Source organism: Salmo salar, chromosome 22 (genome assembly GCF_965601325.2).
Source record: "Salmo salar chromosome 22, fSalSal1, whole genome shotgun sequence".
In the NCBI taxonomy this organism is placed as follows: domain Eukaryota; kingdom Metazoa; phylum Chordata; class Actinopteri; order Salmoniformes; family Salmonidae; genus Salmo; species Salmo salar.
This window is the reverse complement of record NC_138312.1, coordinates 7,891,035-7,916,340: the sequence shown is the minus strand read 5'-3', so window position 1 is coordinate 7,916,340 and position 25,306 is coordinate 7,891,035. Positions and strand designations below refer to the sequence as shown.

General features: G+C 44.8%; 1 protein-coding gene across 1 annotated transcript in view; it reads right to left on the bottom strand.

The window, feature by feature from the left end:
• LOC106582676 (rho GTPase-activating protein 40) overlaps window positions 1-14,612 on the bottom strand; it is a 48,932-nt gene extending 34,320 nt beyond the window's left edge. The window contains exon 1 of the mRNA XM_014165973.3: window positions 14,400-14,612. The gene's annotated coding sequence lies outside the window, so the exon portion shown is untranslated. The remainder of the gene's footprint in view (window positions 1-14,399) is intronic.
• Window positions 14,613-25,306: the final 10,694 nt, after the last annotated feature.

The window sequence follows — 25,306 nt, the reverse complement described above, 5'->3', positions numbered from 1 at the left end:
TTATCTTTGGTTGACGCGAAAAAACAAACATGGCGGCACGTACAAACTACCAATCATCGGATTACTTTCGATTTCTAGAAAGTGTTTTACTCAATTATTTAGATCAATGGTGAGCTCACCCGTGATGTGATTAATTGTAAATAGTAATTGCTATTAGCTAATTCATATTGTAGTTTCTGTCAGCCGAGAGTTGTAAAAATATGACCGCTTGTGTTAAGTCAATTTTTCCTCAGTTAACGCTAGGACATATGTAGCCTACATTTTCCGGTTTGGATGACTGTGTTATGCTGTAGCTACTTCTGTGAATGTCTGAATATTGCATCCAAAAATAAACGGATCACATTCTGGACATAACTTTGTAAGGACTGCGTTTGTGCAAAATGTTTCTGGGAAACAGTGTGGCCAGCTCAAATGCTGATTGTTGCGTCAATTGAAACTGGACGTTCTAAATAAGCGTTCTAATCACACCGGTTTGAGCGTACGCTCCAGGGACCACTGTAGAAGGATCACAGCCATTTGTTGGTATGTGTGAAAAGGAATGATGGAGGCCACTGTGTTCTTGGTGACATTCAAAGCTGCAGACATTTTTTGGTACCCTTCCCCAGATCTGTGCCTCGACACAATCCTGTCTCATAGCTCTAAGGACAGCTCTGAGGCCACAAGAGGGCTCTTTGGAGGAAAGGAGGATGGTTAGTTGGGGTGTATAGGTGGGCGTATAACTTTAGCATTTTAGATAATTAGCAACTTTTTAGCTACTTTGCAACTACTTAGCATGCTAGCTAACCCTTCCCCTAACCCTAACCTTAACCCTGTAACCTAACTCCTAACCCTAACCTTAACCCCTAACCTAACATAGCATATTATACTACAGCAGTCAAATGTAGCATGTCATACTAAAGCAGTCGAACATAATATATCATACTGAACAGGTCAAATGCGATCTATATGTACTACGACCGCTATTACACTGGTCGTCCAATGTAATGTATCCTAACGTAAAGAAGTGCTGAGCGATTAACCGAAATGTCAGTTATTTAACTAATTAATTGACCGATGTCGGTTCAACTATTTGAATTCCTTTTCATTCAGGTTTTTTCTGTTTCTCTAGAGATAAATCAGATCAAGCTGTGCGATGTAAACTCAGCAAAAAAAAGAGACATCCCTTTTTCAGGACCCTGTCTTTCAAAGATAATTCGTAAAAATCCAAATAACTTCACAGATCATTGTAAAGGGTTTAAACATTGTTTCCCATGCTTGTTCAATGATCCATAAACAATTAATGAACATACACCTGTGGAACGGTCATTAAGACACTAACAGCTTACAGACGGTAGGCAATTAAGGTCACAGTTATGAAAACTTAGGACACTTTCTACTGACTCTGAAAAACACCAAAAGAAAGATGCCCAGGGTCCCTGCTCATCTGCTTGAATGTGCCTTAAGCACGCTGCAAGGAGGCATGAGGACTGCAGATGTGGCCAGGGCAATAAATTGCAATGTCCGTACTGTAAGATGCCTAAGACAGCACTACAGGGAGACAGGACGGACAGCTGATTGTCCTCACAGTGGCAGACCACGTGTAACAACACCTGCACAGGATGGGTACATCCAAACATCACACCTGCGGGACAGGTACAGGATAGCAACAACAACTGCCCGAGTTACACCAGGAATGCACAATCCCTCCATCAGTGCTCAGACTGTCTGCAATAGGCTGAAAGGCTGGACTGAGGGCTTGTATGCCTGTTGTAAGGCAGGTCTTCACCAGACATCACCGGCAACAATGTCGCCTATGGGCACAAACCCACCGTCACTGGACCAGACAGGACTGGCAAAGAGTGCTCTTCATTGACGAGTCACGGTTTTGTCTCAGCAGTGGTGATGTCGGATTTGCATTTATCGTCGAAGGAATGAGCGTTACACCAAAGCCTGTACTCTTGGAGCGGGATCAATTTGGAGGTGGAGGGTGGTCATGGTCTGGGGCAGTGTGTGACAGCATCATCGGACTGAGCTTTTTGTCATTGCAGGCAATCTCAACACTGTGCATTACAGGGAAGACATCCTCCTCCCTCATGTGGTACCCTTCCTGCAGGCTCATCCTGGCATGACCCTCCAGCATGACAATGCCACCAACAATACTGCTCGTTCTGTGCGTGATTTCCTGCAAGACAGGAATGTCAGTGTTCTGCCATGGCCAGCAAAGAGCCCGGATCTCAATCCCATTCAGCACATCTGGGACCTGTTGGATCGGAGGGTGAGGGCTAGGGCCATTCCCCCCAGAAATGTCTGGGAACTTGCAGTTGCCTTGGTGGAAGAGTGGGGTAACATCTCACAGCAAGAACTGGCAAATCTGGTGCAGTCCATGAGGAGGAGATGTTCCGAGCCCCTGGATATCCGTAAATAAATAAAAAACAGAAAATGGTGCCGACAGGTTTGCTTAATATAAGGAATTTGAAATAATAATAAATAAATAATTTATACTTTTTTTCGTTTTGATACTTAAGTATATTTTAGCAATTACAGTCGTGGCCAAAAGTTTTGAGAATGACACAAATATTAATTTTCACAAAGTCTGCTGCCTCAGTTTGTATGTTGGCAATTTGCATATGCTCCAGAATGTTATGAAGAGTGATCAGATGAATTGCAATTAATCGCAAAGTCCCTCTTTTCCATGCAAATTAACTGAATCCCCCAAAAAACATTTCCACTGCATTTCAGCCCTGCCACAAAAGGACCAGCTGACATCATGTCAGTGATTATCTCGTTAACACAGGGCTGGACAAGGCTGGAGATCACTCTGTCATGCTGATTGTGTTCGAATAACAGACTGGAAGCTTCAAAAGGAGGGTGGTGCTTGGAATCATTGTTCTTCCTCTGTCAACCATGGTTACCTGCAAGGAGACATGTGCCGTCATCATTGCTTTGCACAAAAAGGGCTTCACAGGCAAGGATATTGCTGCCAGTAAGATTGCACCTAAATCAACCATTTATCGGATCATCAAGAACTTCAAGGAGAACGGTTCAATTGTTGTGAAGAAGGCTTCAGGGCGCCCAAGAAAGTCCAGCAAGCGCCAGAACCGTCTCCTAAAGTTGATTCAGCTGTGTGATTGGGGCACCACCAGTACAGATCTTGCTCAGGAATGGCAGCAGGCAGGTGTGAGTGCATCTGCATACACAGTGAGGCAAAGACTTTTGGAGGATGGCCTGGTGTCAAGAAGGGCAGCAAAGAAGCCACTTCTCTCCAGGGAAAACATCAGGGACAGACTAATATTCTGCAAAAGGTACAGGGATTGGACTGCTGAGGACTGGGGTAAAGTCATTTTCTCTGATGAATCCCCTTTCCGATTGTTTGGTGCATCCGGAAAAAAGCTTGTCCGGATAAGACAAGGTGAGCGCTACCATCAGTCCTGTGTCATGCCAACAGTAAAGCATCCTGAGACCATTCATGTGTGGGGTTGCTTCTCAGCCAAGGGAGTGGGCTCACTCACAATTTTGCCTAAGAACACAGCCATGAATAAAGAATGGTACCAACACATCCTCCGAGAGCAACTTCTCCCAACCATCCAGGAACAGTTTGGTTACGAACAAGGCCTTTTCCAGCATGATGGAGCACCTTGCCATAAGGCAAAAGTGATAACTAAGTGGCTCGGGGAACAAAACATCGATATTTTGGGTCCATGGCCAGGAAACTCCCCAGACCTTAATCCCATTGAGAACTTGTGGTTAATCCTCAAGAGGCAGGTGGACAAACAAAAACCCACAAATTCTGACAAACTCCAAGCATTGATTATGCAAGAATGGGCTGCCATCAGTCAGGATGTGGCCCAGAAGTTAATTGATAGTATGCCAGGGCGGATTGCAGAGGTCTTGAAAAAGAAGGGTCAACACTGCAAATATTGACTCTTTGCGTCAACTTCATGTAATTGTCAATAAAAGCCTTAGACACTTATGAAATGCTTGTAATTACACTTCAGTATTCCATAGTAACATCTGACAAAAATATCTAAAGACACTGAGGCAGCAGACTTTGTGAAAATTAATATTTGTGTCATTCTCAAAACTTTTGGCCACGACTACATTGCTATGCTCATGACCTAATTTGGTGTTGTGTCATACTTGCAGAGCTATTCCGGAGGCTGCTGAGTTATTCAGTTTCTTGGAGAATGTGTATTCATTTTTCAGTACATCCTTAGTTAACCACCACAAGTTCAAAGAAGCTTGGAAGAAACTTGGAATAGCATCAGCTGAACTTGTACAGCTCTCAAACACTCGCTGGGCATGGCAGCTGCGGTCCATAAATGCTGTCGTGGACACTTTAACTTCTATTTTTAATTGTATATCTGCCATTGGATCCCCCATTGGCTGTTGGTCTGAGAGCAAAGCTTCATAAGTTGTCCAACGTGTATTTGCTACTGATATTTCAGTCCCTTCTTTCTATAACTGATTGACTACACAAGTTCCTCCAGAAAGAGACTGTAGACCTGGCAGAAGCTTGTTTCAGCAAACAAGCTGTATGTGACACACTGAGAGGCAAACACACCAAAGGTTGCAAGTTCGAATCTCATCACGGACAACTTTAGCCAATTAGCAACTTATCATACTAAATTAGTGTCTCAGATTTACGTACATAATAATACGAAATGCTCTGAGACCAGGTCAAGTGAACCCAGGCTCAAGTCTAGACCACTATTACCCACCCAAGTGTGTCACCATTTTCATCACCTTTCAGTCTTTCCCCAAAAAAGGGTTGGTGTCTAACTGAGTTCCATTGTTTATGGGCATCATGATCTTCCCATTAATTTCACTGATTTGGTGGGAAATCTCAGTACTCCAAACATGTGTATAGGAGATTTGTGGCCATTTGCTCAATAATACTCGGACTTCATACCCAATGTATTATAGGCTAATATATGGGAATCAGTTTTGACACAACAGTCATGGACTAACATGAAGGCGGTGACCCGATCCTGTAGGTTCATGCTATACAACATTCGCAGAGTACGACCCTGCCTTACACAGGAAGCGGCGCAGGTCCTAATCCAGGCACTTGTCATCTCCCGTCTGGATTACTGCAACTCCCTGTTGGCAGGGCTCCCTGCCTGTGCCATTAAACCCCTACAACTCATCCAGAACGCCGCAGCCCGTCTGGTGTTCAACCTTCCCAAGTTCTCTCACGTCACCCCGCTCCTCCGCACACTCCACTGGCTTCCAGTTGAAGCTCGCATCTGCTACAAGACCATGGTGCTTGCCTACAGAGCTGTGAGGGGAACGGCACCTCCGTACCTTCAGGCTCTGATCAGGCCCTACACCCAAAAAGGGCACTGCGTTCATCCACCTCTGGCCTGCTGGCCCCCCTACCTTTGCGGAAGCACACTTCCCGCTCAGCCCAGTCTAAACGGTTCCCTGCTCTGGCACCCCAATGGTGGAACAAGCTCCCTCACGACGCCAGGACAGCGGAGTCAATCACCACCTTCCGTAGACACCTGAAACCCCACCTCTTTAAGGAATACCTGGTTTAGGATATAGTAATCCTTCTACCCCCCCCCCCCCCCCCCCCCGCCCAAAAAAGATCTAGATGTACTATTGTAAAGTGGATAAGAGCGTCTGCTAAATGACGTAAATGTAAATGGACATTCCTGTTAAAGTTATGAGCTTGTTCTTAGCTCACATTCTAAGGAACTAGAAATCTTAATGAAATGTGTTGTAGCGGAGTACAATGTACTGTGGCAAAAAGTAATGTTGTGGCCAGCTCAGAAAACACGATTATGTATACCGGTATATGGGAAGAATGCATTCCTCATGTGAAACGCCTTCAAGGTTACTGCAGGACAGTTCCTTAACTGATTTACGTCACCGAGAGCATTTATTGTAGGTCATTGCTCTGGAAGAGCATCAGGTAAATTACTATAAAATAGACTTTTGTATTGACTTTGTTGTTTTTCTTTTATTACTTTTTGAATTGATTTAAATGTAAAAGGTAAAGACACAACCACTGGGCTTATATGTGTTAGACCACCCAGTCCAAGCAGACCACCCACCAGAGTTCAAGACAAGAAAAGAAAGAGTCACAGCTCATGATGCTGCTGTAAGTAGGAGGTGGAACGTTGCTATTGCGTTGGGATTGGGCAATACACTTTTGCAACAAAAGGTGCTATCAAGAACCTTAGCGGGTTCTTCGGCTGTCCCCATAGGAAAACCTTTTGAATAACCCTTTTTGGTTGCAGATGGAACCCTTTTGGTCCAGGTTGAACCCTTTTGGGTTCCATGTACAACCCTTTCTACAGAGTGTTCTACATGGAACCCAAAATGTTTCTTCTTGGAACCAAAAAGGGCTCTCCTATGGGGACAACCGAAGAACCCTTTTGGAATGCTTTTTTCTAAGAGTGTAGGTAAACGCCCATGGGCAACCGGCCCAGTAACCTCCTGCCTCCTGGATCCTAAACTGTCACTTGTCCATCTACAGTGCTTTCGTAAAGGATTCAGACCTCTTCACTTTTTCCACATTTTGTTACATTACAGCCTTATTCTGAAATTGATTAAATTGTTTTTTTCCCCTCATCAATGTACACACACACACAATACCCAATAATGATAAAGCAAAAACAGGTTTTTATAAATGTTTGCAAATGTATAAAAAAATCTAAAACAGAAATACCTTATTTACAGAATTATTCAGACCCTTTGCTATGAGACTCAAAATTGAGCTCAGGTGCATCCTGTTATCATTGATCATCATTGAGATGTTCCTACAAGTTGATTGGAGTCCACCTGTGGTAAATTCAATTGACTGGACATGATTTGGAAAGGCACACACATGTCTATATAAGGTCCCACAGTTAACAGTGCATGTCAGACCAAAACCAAGCCATGAGGTCAAAGGAATTGTCCGTTGAGTTCCGAGACAGGATTGTGTTGAGGCACAGATCTGAGAAAGGGTACCAAAAATGTCTCCAGCATTGAAGGTCCCCAAGAACACAGTGGCCTCCATCATTCTTAAATGGAAGAAGTTTGGAACCACCAAGACTCTTCCTAGAGCTGGCCGCCCAGCCAAACTGAGCAATCGGGGTAGAAGGGACTTGGTCAGGGAGGTGACCAAGAACCCAATAGTCCCTCTGACAGAGCTCCAGAGTTCCTCTGTTGAGATGAAAGAATCTTCCAGAAGGACAGCCATCTCTGCAGCACTCCGCCAATCAGGCCTTTATGGTAGAGTGGCCAGACGGAAGCCACTCCTCAGTAAAAGGCACATGACAGCCCGCTTGAAGTTTGCCAAAAGGCACCTAAAGGACTCAGATCATGAGAAACAAGATTCTCTGGTCCGATGAAACCTGGGCTCCCTAGTGGCACAGTGGTCTACGGCACTGCATCTCAGTGCAAGAGGCGTGACCGTGATTGGGAGTCCCAAAGGGCGGTGCACAATTGACCCAGCATCATTGTGAATAAGAATTTGTTCTTAACTAAAGGTTAAATTTAAAAAAACAAAACCGAGATTGAACTCTTTGTCCTGACTGCCAAGTGTCACGTCTGGAGAAAACCTGGCACCATCCCTACGGTGAAGAATGGTGGTGGCAGCATCATACTGTGGGGATGTTTTTCAGCGCCAGGGACTGAGAGACTAGTCAGGATCGAGGGAAGGATGAACAGAGCAAAGTACAGAAAGATTCTTCAGAGTGCTCAGGACCTCAGACTGGGGCGAAGGTTCTCCTTCCAACTGGACAACGACCCTAAGCAAACAGCCAAGACAACGCAGGAGTGGCTTCAGGACAAATCTCTGAATGTCCTTGAGTGGCCCAGCCAGAGCCCTGTTTTTGCTTTGCCATTATGGGGTATTGTGTGTAGATTGATGAGGGGGAAAAAACTATTCAATACATTTTAGAATAAGGCTGTAACATAACAAAATGTGGAAAAAGTCAAGGAGCATAAATATTTTCCGAATGTATTGTATAACCAGCTCAGATCACCACCGATTATGAGGACACCCTGAGGCTTTCACCTCCTGGCCAAGGCCTTTCACTCCATATTTCTCTTCTTTCTCCTCCATCCCACCATCTCACTCCTTTCCCTCCTATTGTCTCCCTGCAAGGCCTATACCAAGCCCTTTCTCTCCTGGGAATCCTCCTTAGCCTTAAAGTAGATTTACACTATACAACCGACTCGGGACTGATTACATAGTTCTGAGCAGTCTTCCCTAGCTGAATCTGAATATGTCATCGCCCCTACCTGGTATCACACCTCGTTTGCGTTCACAATTGCTTATCTTATTGGTCTAAATTGTTAGTCAGGTGATGTGGAGAAAATACTGAGATGTCAGGTGTGGTGCTTTTGTCCCAACTTGATTAAAGCAACAGATAGGTAGCTAGGCTAAGCCATGGAAGGGCAGAACATGATGAGTGCCTTGTGTTGCTTGGTGACCCGACCCCGGTGACCTTGGCATGTCACAATGATCTGAGCAAGGGAGACAGATCTGGTTGAGCTTTGCACCATGCCCATCTGATCGTCTCTTGGCCCCCTGGCTTGGTAGGAACCTCACACCCCACCTCACCTCACCTCTAAGGGTCAGTGACAGGCCAGGGCCAGTGAGGAGAGAGATGTAGAGGGAGGGAGAGAGAGGGGGGGAGGAGAGATAGAGAGAACTGTTTGTCTCTCTCTGAAAGGATTTAAAAGCAGCAGTGTATTCGTCCAGGCCCTGATGGCGATGAGTAGATGATGCTAATCTGTAGAAACCATGACGCTCAGCCGAGGGGGCACCACATGGCACACTCTGGCTCAGAGGTAAACACTTGACCTTTTCACACTACTGAATCGAGCCAAACTGAACCGAGTGGAACCGTGCTGGAAAGCCAGACAATCTGAAAATAAAAAATCTGGGCTGACATAGAACACTTTGGTTCGGCACCAATGTTCCCTGGTGACATTGAGGTCTCTCTCTCTCTCTCTCTCTCTCTCTCTCTCTCATTTTATGCTCTTGTTGGAAGCAACCCCTCCCCCATTGTTGACTAGATGATGAGCTATAACTGGCTGATAATCAAATCAAAGTTTATTTGTCACGTGCACCGAATACAACAGGTGTAGACCTTACAGTGAAATGCTTACTTACAGGCTCTAACCAATAGTGCAAAAAAGGTATTAGGTGAACAATAGGTAGGTAAAGAAATAAAACAACAGTAAAAATATATGCTATATACAGTAGCGAGGCTATAAAAAGTAGCGAGGCTACATACAGACACCGGTTAGTCAGGCTGATTGAGGTAGTATGTACATGTAGATATGGTTAAAGTGACTATGCGTTTATGATGAACAGAGAGTAGCAGTAGCGTAAAAGAGGGGTTGGCGGGTGGTAATAACTCACTAACTAGCAAAGAATATGACGAAATGTGCACACATGGCTACATGCAGCTCTCACTTTGATCTCAAAACACGCGCAACTACTCGCAACCGCTCATACTGTAGCCTATACATAGTCCAGTTCAAAGTAAATGGCACAGATCCATATATGGCAATGGCCTATTTGCATATAGTCCTACTGCAGCTCTGATTGGTTATGGCGCACCGGTCTGTGTAGAATACGAGCCTGAGTCGTGCCTGTCAATGCAATAGAATCCTACTCCAATGCACTCTGCCTACTAGAAAATCTCTTCCATAATTAGTTTTGCATACAAAATATTGCATAGTTCGTTTTGTTTTGGTTATTACATTGAAAGTGGCTATTAATGCATTGATTCGATCACAATTGCTACAGTAGAGCGAAACGTTGATAGCGTTAACTAACTGTAGAAAGTTGAATGAAGTTCAATCTAGTGCTTCTCTGCTCAGGCTCATATTTCTTCTGCATGGCAGTACGAGGTGAGCTGCACGCTGTTTAGAGGGAACATTGGTCAGCCTGTTAGTGTGAAAAAGCGCATTAAAGTAGTAAGCACATACATTAAACGTTCAAGACATCTAAAGGAAATATAGGAAAAGATATACAGAGAGAGTGAGGTATAGCCATTGGTATTCCTATAACAAAGGTAAGTTACATTCACTGACTAAGTGGGCATGATGACACACGGATTCATCTACATTCCATTTCTTTGTCATGCAAGTCTTTGTCATGCAAATGTGATTTATCTTCATTGTTTACAAATTCCAATGTTGACAAGAGGTTATAGTTGTTGTTATACATGGCGCAAATTGATTTATGATCATCCTCCCACGGTATTGTAATAGAGATGTAGGTTATGTACCCACCCAGCTGCAGATAGTTCTTTATGTGTCATGGAAATACATGTGGGACCGGGTGTGGACAAGACATAGAGATTCCTGTGTATTATTTTAAACATATCCAGGGCCATACTATTAAATCAAAACTGGTACAGTAAATTAAATTCCATAATATGCCAAACATAACATTCATCTCCCACAGCTGAAAAAGGAATGGCCTTGATGAGTTTATTTTGGTTTCAAACTGTCCTTTTGGCCCTTACTCACATGAGACACAATGCCAGACGATGCCTAACATGCCTATCAGAGAATGCCTATCAGATAATAGCTTCAACCAACCACATGCCATTTCCTGTGTGTAGTGTATTATCCAGATCACCTTCTGATCAGTTCTCCTCCCAGACAGTGTAGCTTTAACTTTCTATTCTAATTTCTAGAGCCCGACCGATATATAATTTCACCAATATTATCGACTGATATTGGCCTCTTACCAAAATATCGGCCAATAATGAATTACCAATATTCAATAAATAGGATGAAAACTTGTGGCTATTCTCATGATGTGTCTTTATTGTCACAATAATTGCTCTTTAGGATGGCCGTTTATGAGAAGTCAGTGTGGGAAAATGCCACTTTTTCCATTTCCGAGCTGTATATTGGTATCTGTAAATGTTGTCCCCCCAAAAATCTGAATCGGTATCGGACCCCCAAAAAAACATACAAAAAAAAAAACATACCGGTCGTGCTCTACTCATTTCCTGGTTGTAATGCTTTAACTGGTTCACCTGCAGTGATCAGTTTCCCTGCGCCCTAGACCTGTAGCTTCAACCACCACATCTTTCGTGTCCTGGGTGTAGTGTATTAAACAGTTCACTCGAGGTGATCAGATCCTCTCCCAATCCCTGTCCTGGCATTAATACAATATACACTGCTCCAAAAAATAAAGGGAACACTTAAACAACACAATGTAACTCCAAGTCAATCACACTTCTGTGAAATCAAACTGTCCACTTAGGAAGCAACACTGATTGACAATACATTTCACATGCTGTTGTGCAAATGGAATAGACAACAGGTGGAAATTATAGGCAATTAGCAAGACACCCCCAATAAAGGAGTGGTTCTGCAGGTGGGGAGCACAGACCACTTCTCAGTTCCTATGCTTCCTGGCTGATGTTTTGGTCACTTTTGAATGCTGGCGGTGATTTCACTCTAGTGGTAGCATGAGACGGAGTCTACAACCCACACAAGTGGCTCAAGTAGTGCAGCTCATCCAGGATGGCACATCAATGCGAGCTGTGGCAAGAAGGTTTGCTGTGTCTGTCAGCGTAGTGTCCAGAGCATGGAGGCGCAACCAGGAGACAGGCCAGTACATCAGGAGATGTGGAGGAGGCCGTAGGAGGGCAACAACCCAGCAGCAGGACCGCTACCTCCGCCTTTGTGCAAGGAGGAGCAGGAGAAGCACTGCCAGAGCCCTGCAAAATGACCTCCAGCAGGCCAAAAATGTGCATGTGTCTGCTCAAACGGTCAGAAACAGACTCCATGAGGGTGGTATGAGGGCCCGACGTCCACAGGTGGGGGTTGTGCTTACAGCCCAACACCGTGCAGGACGTTTGGCATTTGCCAGAGAACACCAAGATTGGCAAATTCGCCACTGGCGCCCTGTGCTCTTCACAGATGAAAGCAGGTTCACACTGAGCACGTGACAGACGTGACAGAGTCTGGAGACGCCGTGGAGAACGTTCTGCTGCCTGCAACATCCTCCAGCATGACCGGTTTGGCGGTGGATCAGTCATGGTGTGGGTGGCATTTCTTTGGGGGGCCGCACAGCCCTCCATGTGCTCGCCAGAGGTAGCCTGACTGCCATTAGGTACCGAGATGAGATCCTCAGACCACTTGTGAGACCATATGCTGGTGCGGTTGGCCCTGGGTTCCTCCTAATGCAAGACAATGCTAGACCTCATGTGGCTGGAGTGTGTCAGCAGTTCCTGCAAGAGGAAGGCATTGATGCTATGGACTGGCCCGCCCGTTCCCCAGACCTGAATCCAATTGAGCACATCTGGGACATCATGTCTCGCTCCATCCACCAACGCCACGTTGCACCACAGACTGTCCAGGAGTTGGCGGATGCTTTAGTCCAGGTCTGGGAGGAGATCCCTCAGGGGACCATCCGCCACCTCATCAGGAGCATGCCCAGGCGTTGTAGGGAGGTCATACAGGCACGTGGAGGCCACACACACTACTGAGCCTCATTTTGACTTGTTTTAAGGACATTACATCAAAGTTGGATCAGCCTGTAGTGTGGTTTTCCACTTTAATTTTGAGTGTGACTCCAAATCCAGACCTCCATGGCTTGATAAATTGGATTTAAATTGATTATTTTTGTGTGATTTTGTTGTCAGCACATTCAACTATGTAAAGAAAAAAGTCTTTAATAAGATTATTTCTTTCATTCAGATCTAGGATGTGTTGTTTAAGTGTTCCCTTTATTTTTTTGAGCAGTATATAACCAACCACACATGTCTGACATGCACATTCTGTAGCAAAGCATCAAACACAGTAACACTGTCCCATTGTAAACACCTGCTGTCTGTGCCATGCCGTTCCTCCCAACCCAACCACTCTCCCTCCCTGTCGGTCAGATAATCTGACTGGAGTTTACGACAACGAGCAATGAAAGCCCTTCTTGTAAACCTTCCCTCCCTTCCCCGCCCTTCACGCCATATGGAGCCAAGTGGATTACACCGCGCCACTGTCACAACCCATAGCCTACCTGTAATTAGAGGTATAGTAGACCCACTGCCCTGCATTACAATGGTCATCATCACTCGCACACAATGTGGAACTTCTGCAGTGCAGGTGGAGCATATAATATTTTCTTCAGGGTTCATAGAGGAAGCCTTACATCATAGGCACCCCCATAACAAATCAGGTCTCCCCTATAATAATTGAAATATCAATGTAGGTTGATTAAAAAAAGTTTGGCCATCCCCAGTAGATGTTGGGCACCCCCAAGTGTGTAATTTGAATTGTGAGAGTGACAAGATAATGTAGCCTATGGGATTGTAGCCTACTAATTCAGGTCATGATTCCCAGGTGTGCAAGAGATCCTGAAAGGCCAGAAGGGCCTGAGGTTGATCTGATCATGGTTTGAAGTTGCTGACCTCTTCAATCCAATGAGAGAGAGAGAGAGAGAGAGAGAGAGAGTCACCAGGGAATCTTCTGTCCACTGAGCAGATGACCGGATCAACAACACTAGAAACATTAAAAACTATCACAGGAATTGGGATAGCTCTATCTCTTTTGAGATAGCTTCATTAAAATATCAAGTTTGGGCGCAGCAAAACAATGAGTGGACATCCCTTTTTGTCTATGTGTTGTGTTTGCATACATTATTTGAGCCAGCTCCTGTTTTGAAAGTGTGTAAAACCCTCTCCATGTAGGCTACATGTGTCCATACGCCCATCATGAAACGAGAGGTGAGATGATGCTGGTGCCCAATATATTTAGAACTCTTATTTTCCTTCAAGAATTGCTTGTTTTCTGTTAAATAGGATTAAAAACCCTTACAATAGGCATAGGCTATAACAAAAGGCTGATTCAACAGATTCACCAGAAGATACCGACCCTCCCGTTACACTTGTTTACACTGAGCTGCACTGGGGTCTGAACACAGTCATGGTTACATCAAGACACCGTGGAGCTGGTGCGTGATATGGGTCGGAAAACATACCTCAATGCAGGGATGCGATCTGCCACTGTACTCCACATTTTACCCTTATCCACACTGATACATCGAGAAGATTGAAATACTGCCAGTTTTCCTGGAAAACTGCCCTTTCGTCCTCATGCTAGCTAGTGGTAGCCACAGCAGCCATTATGGAATGGCAGTGTAACAGTCAAATACGTTTGCTGCAGTGTGTAGCAGCCTATACTACAGGCACTTGAGCATGATGCACCCATAGAAACAGGTCTCAACACCCTAGCAACCTGCAACCCTTTGCACGACAAGACACAGGATTACAGAAACACAACTGCAAAAGGCATGTAAGCAAGCCCGACAACATTTAAAACACATTTGAACTCTAAAATGAATGCACATCGCTTAAAAACCATGCTGTGAAATGATGAAGTGATAAACTATTGGAATGAAGTGGAATTAGACATAGGCTAATAAATAGGCTAGTCTGTATCATTCTTACCTTTTAAAGAAACATTCAAACCTCCTGTGTGAAGCTCCGACTCCGTCTCTGGTTAATGTGGGTAGTGTATGTCAGTAATGGCGAAGCGACAGGATCTGACAGCAATGAAATGATGCTGTAGAACGTAACAGATAGTATGGGGCTGCTGCCATCCACGTTATCCTACTCACCTTGCTTGCGATGTCATCACTACAGTTACAGTATGGGTGCAAAACAACCCCCCTGCCAATGTGTTGTAGAGTTGAGGATTGCTGGAGGATTGCCTCTCCATGCATTTCTTCAGCTATGGTTGTGCATTCCATTGATATGACATTCTTTTTATCAGAATCATGAAATACTCAAGAGTGGCACAGCCTATCAGTTCCAAGATAATTTCATGTCTCAACTCAAAGTAAAGCAATATGATTTCAATTCATTTTAAACATATTCATATATTAATAGGGTATAGAATAACTATTGGATTTTGAAATATTGATTACAATACCATGTCATTGTTGTTGTGAGGGTAGCATAGAATATAATAAAATAATACAATGTCCTTTTTAATATATCATAAACACACTTTTATTAATTAAAAAGTACCATTATCTGAAGGTCAGATACAACACAAAACAGATTGTGCTATATGGGCCTACAGTAACTCTGAACACCACTGTACAGTTGACCTATAGAATCATCTATCTTTTTCAACTGGACAGATAGAATTCTGTCCAGCATCCTGTTTTTGTTTTCATTTCCCTTTTGATTTCTCTGCAGACACTTCAGTCAGTCAGACCTAGTGTTGTATGTGAGCACTGAGGCCAGTAAAACAAACCAACTGTCTTCCTGCCATTGTTCCATCACACACACACACACACACACACACACACACACACACACACACACACACACACACACACACACACCAGATGAGGGCTAGGCCACACACTCTGGGCAAGTCTCTCCTCCCACGCACTGATCATAGTTTCCATGGATACAGTGAGTATGGCAGGAATTCTGCAGATGGGGTAGGCCTACCTAAAATGGATGCTAGAGTAGCCTATAAGAAGGAATTTAAAGAGGTATTCTGATAACACATTCTTTTTTTTTAAGAAAATCACTGAGTCCAGAAGATCTGATCAATCCCAGGGCTCTATTTTTGGCTGACGCTGAGGCACAAGTGCCAATTTTGTCATGTAAAAACCTGCGCACTGGCATTTTACAGCCCTAACGCCAGGTTCGGCAATATATCTGTCTAATCAGCTCGCTTACGCTGAGGTGGGAAGGGTGACAATATTTGAGGTAAAACAAGCGCAAAAGTGACAATTTGATGCAGCACTAATGGGAAGTTCCACAAAAAAACAGCTGGTCTTATAGGGTAACGCAGTTGATTATGGCATGGATTTTGAGAGCAGAAGCGCAGCCTAACCAGCCATGACGCACAGTGCCCATGGAAGAGAAATGTGCCATTTGTATCGGTGAATCTCATATTTTGAAACATAAAAAAATGTATAGTTTTGCCCTGATTTTTTTTTATTTGATTAAAAACCAAGCATAGCCTACCCTTCCCTTAATCAAGGCTGGTTTAGCAGCATTCCGTAGGTTTTTCTCATTATCTCGGCCACTAGCCAAGTAGCCTATGAATTAAGAGGTTTTAATACTGAGAGTGCTTTGAAGTATTTGGTTTTTGGCGTCATGCTTTTTCATTATTCACAATTCACATACCTGTATACCTTATTTCACTTGTTCAAGTGGGTTATCCATCTCCATTTTTCAAAGAGCATCCCTCATCCGATTACCAAAGATGCTCCTCCAAACTAAACCTCCTATAATTACATATCAATTGACAGGAACCTAGTATATTGTATTGATGTGTGAATGTTATGATCTACGGTTGAGACTATCCTACCAACGAGACATTAAAAACTGTAATATCTTGTGTTTCACTGAGTCGTGGCTGGACAACGATACAGATAACATAGAGTTGGCTGGGTTTTCTGTGCATTGGCAGGACAGAGCAGCTGCGTCTGGTAAGACGAGAGGCAGGAGTATGTATCTATTTGTCAATAACTGATGGTGCATGATGTCTAATATTAAAGAAGTCTCGAGGTATTGCTCACCTGAGGTAGAGTACCTCATGATAAGCTGTAGACCACACTAACTACCAAGAGAGTTCTCGTCTACATTATTCGTAGCCATCTATTTACCACACCAAACCGATGCTAGCACAAAGACCACACTCAACGAGCTATATAAGGAGATAAACAAATAAGAAAATGCTCATCCAAAAGTGGCGCTACTAGTGGCCGGGGACTTTAATGCAGGCAAACTGAAATCCATTTTACCTCATTTCTACCAACATGTCACATGTGCAACCAGAGGGGAAAAAAAACTCTAGACCACCTTTACTCCACACAGAGACGCACACAAAGCTCCCTCCGTTTGTCAAATCTGACCATAATTCTATCCTTCTGATTCCTGCTTACAAGTAAAAATTTAAGCAGGTAGTACCAGTGACTCGCTCAATACTGAATTGGTCAGATGACGCGGATGCTACGCTACAGGACTGTTTTGTAAGCACAGACTGGAATATGTTCCATGATTCATCCGATGGCATTGAGAAGTATACCACCTCTGTCACCGGCTTCATCGATAAGTGCTTTGACGACGTCCTCACCACGGTGACCGTACGTACAGTTGAAGTCGAAAGTTTACATACACCTTAGCCAAATACATTTAAACTCAATTTTTCCTAGTAACAATTCCATGTCTTGGTCAGTTAGGATCACCACTTTATTTTAAGAATGTGAAATGTCAGAATAATAGTAGAAAGTAGGATTTATTCAGCTTTTATATCTTTCATCACATTCCCAGTGGGTCAGAAGGTTACATACACTCAATTAGCATTTGTTAGCATTGCCTTTAAATTGTTTAACTTGGGTCAAACATTTCGGGTAGCCTTCCACAAGCTTCCCACAATAAGTTGGGTGAATTTTGGCACATTCCTCCTGACAGAGGTGTTGTAACTGAGTCATGTTTGTAGGCCTCCTTGCTCACACACATTTTTTTCAGTTCTGCCCACAAATTGTCTATAGGTTTGAGGTCAGGGCTTTGTGATGGCCACTCCAATACCCTGACTTTGTTGTCCTTAAGCCATTTTGCCACAACTTTGGGAGTGTGCTTGGGGTCATTGCCCATTTGGAAGACCCATTTGCTACCAAGCTTTAACTTCCTGACTGATGTCTTGAGATGTTGCTCCAATATATCCACAAAATTTTCCTGCCTCATGATGCCATCTATTCTGTGAAGTGCACCAGTCCCTCCTGCAGCAAAGCACCCCCACAACATGATGCTGCCACCCCAGTGCTTCATGGTTGAGATGGTGTTCTTTGGTTTGCAAGCCTCCCCCTTTTTCCTCCAAACACAACGATGGTCATTATGGCCAAATAGTTCTATTTTAGTTTTTTTGCATCTTCACAAGATCCTTTGCTGTTGTTCTGGGATTGATTTGCACTTTGCGCACCAAAGTGCGTTCATCTCTAGGACACAGAACACGTCTCCTTCCTGAGCGGTATGACGGCTGCGTGGTCCCATGGTGTTTATACTTGCGTACTATTGTTTGTACAGATGAACGTGGTACCTTCAGGCATTTGGAAATTGCTCCCAAGGATGAACCAGACTTGTGGGGGTCTACATTTTTTTTCTGAGGTCTTGGCTGATTCATTTGATTTTTATCTTTTTTTGATTTTCCCATGGTGACAAGCAAAGAGACACTGAGTTTGAAGTTAGACCTTGAAATACATCCACAGGTACACCTCCTGTCACGTCCTGACCAGTAAAGGGGTCATTTGTAATTGTAGTATGGTCAGGGCGTGGCAGGGGGTGTTTGTTTTGTGTGTTTTGGGGTTTTTGGTTCTAGTTTTCTATTTCTATGTTTCTTTTTCCATGTTTGGCGAGTATGGTTTCCAATCAGAGGCAGGTGTTTTTTGTTGTCTCTGATTGGAAGCCATACTTAGGCAGCCTGTTTTTTCCTTTGGGTTTGTGGGTGGTTGCTTTCTGTATAGTTGGTGTACCTTACAGAACTGTTGATTGTCGTTTGTTATTTTTGTTTAAGTGTTCACTCTCTCTAAATAAATACACGAAGATGAGCACTATACGTTTTGGTCACCTTTCATCGACGTCTCTGACACCTCCAATTGACTCAAATTATGTCAATTAGCCTATCAGAAGCTTTTAAAGCCATGACATCATTTTCTGGAGTTTTCCAAGCAGTTTTAAAGCACAGTCAACTTAGTGTATGTAAACTTCTGACCCACTGGAATTGTGATACTGTGAATTATAAGTGAGATAATCTGTCTGTAAACAATTGTTTATGCACAAAGTAGATGTCCTAACCAACATGCCAAAACTATAGTTGTTAACAAGAAATCTGTGGTGTGGTTGAAAAACGAGTTTTAATGACTCCAACCTAAGTGTATGTAAACTTCCAAATTCAACTGTACATATCCCAACCAGAAGCCATGGATTACAGGCAACATCCGCACCCAGCTAAAGCCTAGAGCTGCAGCTTTCAAGGAGTGGGACACTAATCCGGACACTTATAAGAAATCCCACTATGCCCTCAGATGAACCATCAAACAGGAAAAGCGTCAATACAGGACTAAGATTCAAACCTACTACACCGGCTCTGAAGCTCGTCGGATGGGGCAGGGCTTGCAAACTATTACGGACTACAAAGGGAAACCCAGCCACGAGCTGCCCAGTGATGAGGCCTACCATGCCTTCTATGCTCGTTCCGAGGCAAGCAACACTGAAGCATGCATGAGAGCACCAGCTGTTCCGGACGACTGTGTGACCCCGCTCTCCGTAGCCGATGCGAGTAAGACCTTATAACAGGTCAACATTCACAAGGCCGCAGGGCCAGATGGATTACAAGGGTGTGTACTCAGAGCATGCACGCACCAACTAGCAAGTGTCTTCACTGACATTTTCAACCTCTCCCTGACCGAGTCCATAATACCCACGTTTCAAGCAGACCACCATAGTCCCTGTGCCCAAGAATGTGAAGGTAACCTGTCTAAATGACTACCGCCCTGTAGCACTCACTTCGGTAGCTATGAAGTGCTTTGAAAGGCTGGTCATGGCTCACATCAACACCATCATTCCGTAAACCCTAGACCCACTCTAATTCGCATACCACATCAACAGATCCACAGATGACGCAATCGTAATTGCATTCCACACTGCCCTTTCCCACCTGGACAAAAGGAACACATATGTGAGAATGCTGTTCATTGACTACAGCTCAGCGTTCAACACCATAGTGCCCACAAAGCTCATCACTAAGCTAAGGACCCTCGGTCTAAACACCTCCGCCTGCAACTGGATCCTGGACTTCCTGACGGATCTGCCACGCTGATCCTCATCAGGGGTGTGTGCTTAATCCCCTCCTGTACTCCCTATTCACCCATGACTGCATGGCCAAGCACGGCTCCAACACCATCATTAAGTTTGCTGACAACACAACAGTGGCTGGCCTGATCACCGACAACAATGAGACAGCCTATAGGGAGGAGGCCGTGTGGTGCCAGGACAACAACCTCTCCCTCAATGTGAGTAAGACAAAGGAGATGATTGTGGACTACAGGAAATAGAGGGCCGAACAGGCCCCCATTAACATCGATGGAGGTGGAGCGGGTCAAAAGTTTCAAGTTCTTTGGTGTCCGCATCACCAACAAACTATCATGGTTCAAACACACCAAGAAAGTTGTGAAGAGGGCACGATAACACATTTTCCCCCTCAGGAGACTGAAAAGATTTGGCATGTGTCCCCATATCCTCAAAAAGTTCTACAGCTGCACCATTGAGAGCATCCTGACCGGTTCCATCACCACCTGGTATGGCAACTGCTCGGCATCCGACAGTAAGGTGCTACAGAGGGTAGTGCGTGTAGCCCAATACATCACTGGGGCCAAGCCTCCTGCCATCCAGGACCTATATACTAGGCGGTGTCAGAGGATGGCCAAAAAAATTGTCAAAGACTCCAGTCATCCAAGTCATAGACTGTTCTCTCTGCTACCGCACGGCAAGCGGTGATGGAGTGCCAAGTCTAGGTCCAAAAGGCTCCTTAACAGCTTCTACCCCCAAGCTATAAGACTACTGAACAATTTATCAAATGGCCACCCAGACTTTTTGGTTTTTACACTGCTGCTACTTGCTGTTTATTATCTATGCATAGTCACATTACCCCTACCTTACCTTGACTAACCTGTACCCCCGCACACCTGTACCCCAGCACTCCGCTCGTACAGGGCTACTAGTTCCATCCAGCCAGAACGGGTTGTGCAGGAGGTGCGATCGAGACGGCCAGTGCGTCTCCATGGCCCGGTAGCTCCACTACCAGCCCCACGCACCAGGCCTCCAGTGCGTCAGCCCAGTCCAACTCAGCCTGTTCCCGCTCCTCGCACTAGCCTTAAAGTGCGTGTCTCCAGTCTGGTAGCTCCACTACCAGCCCCACGCATTAGGCTTCCAGTGCGTCAGCTCAGTCTCGAGCTTCCGACAACAGTGTCCAGTCCAGAGTATCCGGCAACAGTGTCCAGTCCAGAGTATCCGGCAACAGTGTCCAGTCCGGAACCAAGTGAGACGGCCTACAGTCCGGCACCGAGTGAGTCGTCCTACAGCCCGGAGCTCCCAGAGTCGCCCTACAGTCCAGGGTCATCAGTGAATGGCCTCAGGCAGAGTATTTCAGTGGAGGTGGATGGGTCAGGTAGGGGACTGAGGCCTGAGCCGGAGCCACCTCCATTGTATGAGGTTTGGGGAGGGGGGGGGGGGTGTAGCACAGGAGCCGTCGGTGACGGCAGCCACCCTCCCTTCCCTCCTTTAGTTAGGGGTTTATTATTTTTCTTTTTTTTGTGAGGTGCATCCGGGATCTGCACCTTTGGGGGGAGGGGGGGTACTGTCACGTCCTGACCAGTATAGGGGTTATTGGTTATGGTAGTTTGGTCAGGACGTGGCAGAGGGTATTTGTTTTGTGGTTCGGGGGTTATGTGTATGTAGAGGTGTATTGTATTTATGTGTTCCGGGGTTTTTGGTGTATGTTCTTATTTTGGGTTTCTAGGTTTTCTAGGTTTTGTATTTCTTTGTTGGCCTGGTGTGGCTCTCAATCAGGAACAGCTGTACATCGTTGTTCCTGATTGGGAGTCATACTTAGGGAGCTTGTTTTCACCTGTCTCTTTGTGGGTAGTTGTATTTTGCACTGCTGTTATTATTAGCCTGTGAAACTGTCGGTCTGTCGTTTATTGTTTTTGTGTTCACTTTAATATAAATAAAATGATGATGAGCACGCAACCCGCTGCGCCTTGGTCCCCTTCTCTCTTCAACAACGGCCGTGACAAGTGCCTTGAACTGGCACATCCTAAAACGTACACACATATGCCTACCTGCATACTTCATTTAGCTTGTTCAAGTATCCATCTCCAAAGAGCGCCTCTCATCCGGTTACCAAAGACGTCTTCTTCCAAACGTATTTAAATAATTCAGTCCTATAATGCAGTATCAACGGTAGGCCTAGGCTATATTTTGCTTACTCAGAACATGCCTCACACATACAATACAATTTAGCGGGAGCCTAGTATTTTCTATTTTAGGAGAAGTGCAATGTGTAAAGACATGTAGGCTAGGCTCGTTGAATCCGATTACAACAGTGTTGACTGAAAACACAACAGGCAATTGAGCACACTGGATGTCTTTTGTTTTACTTTTGCTATTACTCATTACTGTAACCTATGCTACTTAACAAACTGTAGTATCAATCCACAATTGACCAGGACAAGAATATTCCATGCCCCCAGTCGAATTGGAGATGATGACAATGCAAAGAACGTCAATAACCTACAGAACTTGTGACAATAACCTACAAAAGTTGAGAGAAACTCATGCCGTATTAAGTCATGGAACGCGTTGATTGGCCAGTGAGTATGGAACGACATTTAGGTCTTTACGCATCAAATAAGCTTGTTGACCAATCAGGACCTGAATAAATCAAATCAAATGTTATTTGTTACATGCGCCGAATACAACAGGTGTAGGTAGACCTTACAGTGAAATTCTTACTTACAAGCCTGTTCCAAGATGGCGTAGCAGTCGGACGTGTGTTTTGTCTTGTCCCGTGTAAATATTGTTTTCCTCTGGGGTTTTTTCATATATATTTCATATAGATTTTAATCTCACTTTCCATCTACAGACTGAATATAATCTCCTGCAACCTGCCTCATCCAATGTGGTACGGATCTGCTATTTTTATACTTTAGAACCGGAACCCCCATCAACAGCTAGCCAGCTAACTAGCTACTAGCTAGTAGTCAGTTAGCCACTGCTAGCGGTCTTCACCGTTAACACGCAATACCTGCCAGTCTGCACAGCGCGATATCAACCCAGAGCGTATCGGACTGATTTTTCTACCACATCTCCGGATTCCTACCGCAAGCTCTGAACCTTTACACTGGATCATCACAGCTAGCTAGTTGCAATCCGAGTGGCTGCTCCTGGTTAATGTCTCTGTCCCGAAGAAAGCACCAGTTAGCCTTGAGCTAGCCTCGAGCTAGGCACATCTCCCGGGTAGCCGAAGAGGTCCATCAGCTAATTATTGGGCTACAATACCTCTTTTGCCGATTGGCCTGGACACTTTACTGCCAACACGGAGCCCCGCCGATCCATCACGGCTGGTCTGCTAACGTAATCGTCCGGGGTGGTTTCAACAGGCTCTTCCGTTGTGACGTCACCGAAGGCCCATCTGCTATCCCCGGCCCGCTAGCTCTCTGAATCGCCGTGTCTCCAGCTTGCCTAGCATAGTAGCGACTACTGAATCGGCACCCTGACTCACCTATTGATACTCATTGGACCCTATGATCAGTCGGCTACACATGCCTCTCTCTAATGTCAATATGCCTTGTCTATTGCTGTTTTGGTTAGTGATTATTGTTTTATTTCACTATAGAGCCCCCAACCCTGCCCAATATGCCTTAGATAGCCATTTTGTCCCACCCCTACATATGTGGTGACCTCACTTGACTTAACTGGTGCCTCTAGAGACAAAACCTCTCTCATCATTACTCATTGCCTATGTTTACCTCCACTGTACTCACATACTACCATACCCTTGTCTGTACATTATGCCTTGAATCTATTTTTCCACGCCCAGAAATCTGCTCCTTTTACTCTCTGTTCTGAACGCACTGGACGACAAGTTCTGATAGCCTTTAGTCGTACCCTTACCCTATTCCTCCTCTGTTCCTCTGGTGATGTAGAGGTTAACCCAGGCCCTGCAGCCCCCAGCACCACTCCCACTCCCCAGGCGCTCTCATTTGTTGACTTCTGTAACCGTAAAACCCTTGGTTTCATGCATGTTAGCATCAGAAGCCTGCTCCCAAAGTTTGTTTAATTCACTGCTTTAGCACACTCCGCCAACCCTGATGTCCTAGCTGTGTCTGAATAATGGCTTAGGAAGGCCACCAAAAATCCTGAAATTTCCATCCCCAACAACAACATTTTCCGACAAGATAGAACTGCCAAAGGGGGCGGAGTTGCAATCTACTGCAGAGAGCCTGCAGAGTTCTGTCATACTATCCAGGTCTGTGCCCAACAATTCGAGCTTCTACTTTTAAAATCCACCTTTCCAGAAACAAGTCTCTCACCATTTCCGCTTGGTATAGACTCCCCTCAGCCCCCAGCTGTGCCCTGGTCACCATATATGAATTGATTGCCCCCCATCTAGCTTCAAAGTTCGTACTGTTAGGTGACCTAAACTGGGATATGCTTAACACCCCGGCCGTCCTACAATCTAAACTAGATGCCCTCAATCTCAAACAAATTATCAAGGAGCCTACCAGGTACAACCCTAAATCCATAACTATGGCCACCCTCTTAGATATCATCCTGACCAACTTGCCCTCTAAATACACCTCTGCTGTCTTCAACCAGTGTCTCAGCGATCACTGCCTCATTGCCTGTGTCTGTAATGGTTGATCTTTAAAAGTGCTTTCCTCTCCATCATAAATAAGCATGCCCCATTCAAAAAATGTTGAACTAAGAACAGATATAGCCCTTGGTTCACCCCAGACTTGACTGCCCTTGACCAGCACAAAAACATCCTGTCGCGTTGTGCAATAGCATCGAATAGCCCCCGCGATATGCAACTTTTCAGGGAAGTTAGGAACCAATATACACAGTCAGTTAGGAAAGCTAAGGCTAGCTTTTTCAAACAGAAATGTGCATCCTGTAGCACTAATTCCAAAAGGTTTGGGACACTGTAAAGTCCATGGAGAATAAGAGCACCTCCTCCCAGCTACCCACTGCACTGAGGCTAGGAAACACTGTCCCCACCGATAAATCTACTATAATCGATCATTTCAATAAGCATTTTTCTACAGCTGGCCATGCTTTCCACCTGGCTACCCCTACTCCGGCCAACAGCTCTGCACCCCCGGCAGCAACTTGCCCAAGCCCCCCCCCCCCCCCCCCCCCGCTTCTCCTTCACCCAAATTCAGACAGCTGATGTTTTGAAAGAGCTGCAAAATCTGAATCCCTACAAATCAGCTGGGCTAGACAATCTGGACCCTCTCTTTCTAAAATTATCCTCCAAAATTGTTGCAACCCCTGTTACTAGCCTGTTCAACCTCTTTCGTATCGTCTGAGATCCCCAAAGATTGGAAATCTGCTGCGGTCATCCCCCTCTTCAAAGGGGGAGACACTCTAGACCCATACTGTTATAGACCTATATCCATCCTGCCCGACTAGCATCACTACTCTGGATGGTTCTGACTTAGAATATGTGGACAACTACAAATACCTAGGTGTCTGGTTAGACTGTAAACTCTCCTTCCAGACTCACATTAAGCATCTCCAATCCAAAATTAAATCTAGAATCGGCA